Below are 6,000 nucleotides of genomic sequence, written 5' to 3'. Positions count from 1 at the left end.
AGATCCAAACCCGTTTCCAATCTGACAAGTGAAATAACCATGTAAAGTTGGGTCCTTCTGCTAGTATATGATATATAAAGGCTCGGACTAGCCCATAGGGGAGCAGGTGAATCCCCCAGTGGGCCCTGACCCAGGGGGACAAGTGGACCTCTGCCAGTGGTGCCATGGTACACTAGAAAATTACACAGAGCCTATGCACCCATATAATAAGCTGGGTAGAATTTTGACAAATTCCCCATTTATTATTTATAGAACAACTGGGTGTCTATCCTCCTCTTCCTTCCTATCCACTGTCCACCAGGTCCTGGGTTTCTATTACTGTGATTGACCCCTTTCATGATATATAATTTACCTGGCAATAGTTGATTTATTTTGCCAGATTTGTCTACTCTATTTTGCTCTCCGGCTTTGCATATAAGCACTGGCCTCCTTCTGTATGCGGTATAAAGTGTTTCATCAACTATATCAAGGTGACATTCTGAAGATCCTCTTCTTTATGTTTTTATCACTTGTATCCGAAAAGCTTAATGTTGCTCCTCAGTCAGGTTTTTAGACATGTCACGCCAGCTGCGCCGCTAACTGCACCTTGTCCTGCTGCGCATATATTATCACAATTTACCTCTACCAGATCCCTGTGGAACAAGTCACTTCAATGATTTTCTCTAATGAGCAAAAGACTTGCTTTAGTTCCTCCATTGCCTGTGTTTTTCACTGCACACCACAGTCACGTCTTGGAACGAGACAGATTTATTATTGAAACAAATAGCAATGCAATTATACAGCAGGTTGCTGGGCAGGCCTTGTACTGGAAGACAATTATGCATATGTGCATGAATACAAATAGAGAAACGTTTCATTTTGTTCTGTAGTCGAATGTTCACAAACTAAATTTATATGTAATATAAATAGATGATAAATCTGCAATCTTTTTTCCCACCGCACTTTTTTGCTGCAGCCCGCAACGTCGGGTCTTGCCAGGCCTCATACTGAATTTTCATTCCGATGAACTATCCGCACAATAAATCACTAGTATGTGATTTCTTGGGGTCCGACACCTGAACCCCGCACAGATCATCAGGTACAGGAAGTTGATAGAGGATGAGTTACACTGCATAGTGGTGGTTTTGGTGAACTGCAGCACCGCTCCAATTACTTGAATAGGGGTGGTTCTGCGCACACTGCTCGTCCACTAGGAGCTTTCGGTACCTGGAAGCTTCTAGAACAGGTAGCCCCAAGCTTTAAATGTTCCAGGTGTTGGACCCTGACAGATCACACACTGATAGAGCCACACACAATGAAACATAGATAAGGCAGGGATTACACTTGCTCTGTGTGACCATTCGGGGATTCCATCCCCCATTCTGTTTGAAAACTAGGGACAGAAAAATCCTGCAAGCAGGACTTCCAATCTCCGCATTTTTTGGGCAGAACGCAGGCGAAATCCCTGTGAACCCCATTATAGTGTGTGGGATCCACGAGTTTCCACGGGCAATTGGTTCTTAAGTGAATTGGATTTGCATTTTTCGGGTAACCAAGTGGACCCGAAAAACAGAAACCTGAGCACAGGTGTGGACCTAGTGTGAAAAACGTGGACAAAAAATGCAATGGAACATGCTATTCCCAAAATACTTGTGTTTTTTAAACTACTTTTCCACTGTTTTCCATTATTTTCCACCCCTACATAATAAAATGGCAAAGACACAACATTTTCACTGCTACTTAACTCTTTGGAGCAATGGATGCCCTCATTGCTTCAACGACTTAATTTACATATTTTCAATAACAGCAATACATCGGCAATGGAGCCACCAATTCACAAAAGGGAAAACAATGATCAGGTGAGCATAACCTATCTATCTGTGTGGCTGGGATGAAATGCTGGGTATGGTATGACTCCCTTTAAAAATTCAAGGACGGAGAACTTGTGCTCTTTGAAACCTAAAAATATTAGAGTCTATAAACTAGACCTTGCACCTCTTCTGCCCCAAAGTGCCTCCATAACTGCAGCTAACGTCTCATTTTATGTAAATTTGCATAAACTTTGCCCTTCAAAACGATGAATGCAATAAAATAAAAATCCTGTAAAATCCATTTAATGTGGCGTCCAATTATCGAGACACTTTGATAGTTCGGTACTCCGGAGACTTCTCTAATGAAATAGGTATTTCAGCAAATAAAGGTTATTCTTTGTACTGTATACTCCAGTGGATAACAATCTGTCACAGCTCAATACAATACAGTGACTATAGACTTGTATTCTAAAGAACAGGGCGCTTATGTATCACATGACCATGACAGATTCTATTATGGAGAGTAAACCATTGTAGGGTGTCTTACATAGTTACATGGTTGATAAGGCGGAAAATAACAGGTCCATCAAGTTCAACCCGTAATCCTATAGATGGTACAAAATAGCAATGAGGTGAAGTCAAGCTCGGACTGGCCCATAGGTGAATCCCCCAGTAGGCCGTAGACCTGGTATGCCACGGTGCACTCATTGTGAGGGCAAATATTCCCAGCTCACAAAGATACTTCATGACTAGAGATGAGCGAACAGTGTTCTATCGAACACATGTTCGATCGGATATCAGGGTGTTCGCCATGTTCGAATCGAATCGAACACCGCGTGGTAAAGTGCGCTAAAATTCGATTCCCCTCCCACCTTCCCTGGCACCTTTTTTGCACCAATAACAGCGCAGGGGAGGTGGGACAGGAACTACGACACCGGGGGCATTGAAAAAAATTGGAAAAAGTCATTGGCTGCCGAAATCAGGTGACCTCCATTTTAGACGAATAGTGGATTTCAAATCCGGGTCCAATGAGAATGTGAACTTTGTGACTATGAGACAGGGATAGCTGTACAGGCAGGGATAGCTAGGGATAACCTTTATTTAGGGGGGAATGTTATTAAAAATAACTTTTTGGGGCTCTATCGGGTGTGTAATTGTGATTTTTGTGAGATAAACTTTTTCCCATAGGGATGCATTGGCCAGCGCTGATTGGCCGAATTCCATACTCTGGCCAATCAGTGCTGGCCAATGCATTCTATTAGCTTGATGAAGCAGAGTGTGCACAAGGGTTCAAGCGCACCCTCGGCTCTGATGTAGCAGAGCCGAGGCTGCACAAGGGTTCAAGCGCACCCTCGGCTCTGATGTAGGAGAGCCGAAGGTGCACTTGAACCCTTGTGCACCCTCGGCTCTGCTACATCAGAGCCGAGGGTGCGCTTGAACCCTTGTGCACACTCTGCTTCATCAAGCTAATAGAATGCATTGGCCAGCGCTGATTGGCCAATGCATTCTATTAGCCCGATGAAGTAGAGCTGAATGTGTGTGCTAAGCACACACATTCAGCACTGCTTTATCACGCCAATACAATGCATTAGCCAGTGCTGATTGGCCAGAGTACGGAATTCGGCCAATCAGCGCTGGCTCTGCTGAAGGAGGCGGAGTCTAAGATCGCTCCACACCAGTCTCCATTCAGGTCCGACCTTAGACTCCGCCTCCTCCAGCAGAGCCAGCGCTGATTGGCCGAATTCCGTACTCTGGCCAATCAGCACTGGCTAATGCATTGTATTGGCGTGATGAAGCAGTGCTGAATGAGTGTGCTTAGCACACACATTCAGCTCTACTTCATCGGGCTAATAGAATGCATTGGCCAATCAGCGCTGGCCAATGCATTCTATTAGCGTGAACTGAGTTTGCACAGGGGTTCTAGTGCACCCTCGGCTCTGCTACATCAGATTGCTACATCTGATGTAGCAGTGCCGAGTGTGCATCAGATGTGTAGTTGAGCAAAACTGACTCAGCACTGCTAAGTCTCTGCATTCGCATAGGAATGCATTGGCCAGCCTTCGGCCAATCAGCGCTGGCTCTGCCGGAGGAGGCGGAGTCTAAGGTCGGACCTGAATGGAGACTGGTGTGGAGCGATCTTAGACTCCGCCTCCTCCAGCAGAGCCAGTGCTGATTGGTCGAGTTCCGTACTCTGGCCAATGAGCACTGGCCAATGCATTTCTATGGGGAAAAGTTAGCTTGCGAAAATCGCAAACTGACAGGGATTTCCATGAAATAAAGTGACTTTTATGCCCCCAGACATGCTTCCCCTGCTGTCCCAGTGTCATTCCAGAGGTGTTGGCATCATTTCCTGGGGTGTCATAGTGGACTTGGTGACCCTCCAGACACGGATTTGGGTTTCCCCCTTAACGAGTTTATGTTCCCCATAGACTATAATGGGGTTCGAAACCCATTCGAACACTCGAACAGTGAGCGGCTGTTCGAATCGAATTTCGAACCTCGAACATTTTAGTGTTCGCTCATCTCTATTCATGACTACCAACAGGATTCCAAGACAAGGGCTAGGCAGCAAAAATAAACTGATTTTGTGACATTTTTGGAAATTGTAAAGGCGTGTCAAGTAACACTTGCATGTAATGGGTCCTAGCCATCCCAATCTAACACTGGGTGAAATGCAATAACCCATATTTAGGGGAGGCGGAGGAATTACTTCTTAGCGCCAAATCTGGCAGTCAAAATAAATCCCTTGATCAGTTTCCAAATTTTAGAACTATAACTTATTACTTTTATTACGATTTTTCAGAATCGCGCCAGGCCACTCTTGAACCTGTTTAATGACTCAACTAGTTTCATAAGCGGACCCGAACGACAGAGAACCTAGTCTAGTGTGATATATTACGAAGATTGTTTTGACACTGGCAGTATTATATGCCGCTAAAACTTCGTAAAAATAACAGCACCAATATCTGCGGCCCTGGGGGGCATAACGGCAAAGCTGAATTCAGGGCACTGTCAGCTTTCTAGTGGTAGATAATACTGCCGGTGTCAGAAAACATGAAAGGTCCTCTAAAAATAAATCTCACCAAGGACAATCACACTAATACTTTTTCATCGTAACTGTCTAAGGTCGGGTTCACAATTGTGAAAGGTCTCCGCTTTAGCCAATCCGGTGGTTTCTGTCTTTTGCCCCGAGAAACTGGACAGAGGGCGGAAACCCGGCGGTCAGTTTTCAAACCCATTCACTTTGCAAAGTGACCACCCATGTGTTTCTTCTGCCTCTCCGCGGCAAAACCGTTTTTTTTTTTTAACCGGACACAAAGTTGGACATGCAGGACTTTGTGTCTGGTTAAAAAAAAACGGTTCTGCCGCGGACAGAAGACGCACACAGGCGGTCACTTTGCAAACCCCTTCAAGTGAATGGGTTTGAAAACTGACCACCAGGTTTCCGTCCCCTGTCCAGTTCTCGGGGCAGAAGACGGGAACGCACTGGACCGGCTAAAGCGGAGACTGGGCGCAGGTGTGAACCCGCCCTAATAACTAAACTTCATTTTAATTAAATATTCATTAAAAATCCCAGATATAAAAAGAGAATTCTTTGAATGATATAGCACCACCATACACTAAGTCCCCAATAACCAATACTAGGCAACCATATGGGACAAACTTATTATATGGGAATCATGTATTTCAAGATCTATAATGCTGTCGGGCAATAATAATACACAAACTCCTGATTGTCCACTATACAAATATCTAGACCATCCTCTGTCCAAGAGCAGACCCGGTCTTAGAAAAGTTATATCCCTCATATAATGTCAGCGGATAACAATGATCACTACTAAGTAGAGATTAGAACACAGACTGGAGACGGAAATAGTTTTGTATCAGCAATCCCTCAGTTATATCAGTGAACTGTTAGAGTCATCTTGTTCAGCCCTAATAGATATCTGACATGTTGTATGAGAAGGGAGGTATGTCAACCATACAGCAGCTGATATGATAACCTGACTGCCAAACTTTCAGTGGGAACACACCCGAGGTATTATCTAATAAGCCCTACGATGAGGTGCAGTAAAAACTGCAATTCCCAATGCCCTGATGGTGGATGTGGATAATAAAAGATGGACAACACCTTATTATTGGTCCCTGGCATGGCTCCCCATCTCATTACTAACCCCTAGAATGGCTACCCTCTCATTATTGGTCTTCA

The sequence above is a fragment of the Leptodactylus fuscus genome, chromosome 9, assembly GCF_031893055.1.
Source record: "Leptodactylus fuscus isolate aLepFus1 chromosome 9, aLepFus1.hap2, whole genome shotgun sequence".
Taxonomy (NCBI): Eukaryota; Metazoa; Chordata; class Amphibia; order Anura; family Leptodactylidae; genus Leptodactylus; species Leptodactylus fuscus.
This window is presented reverse-complemented; position numbering follows the sequence as displayed.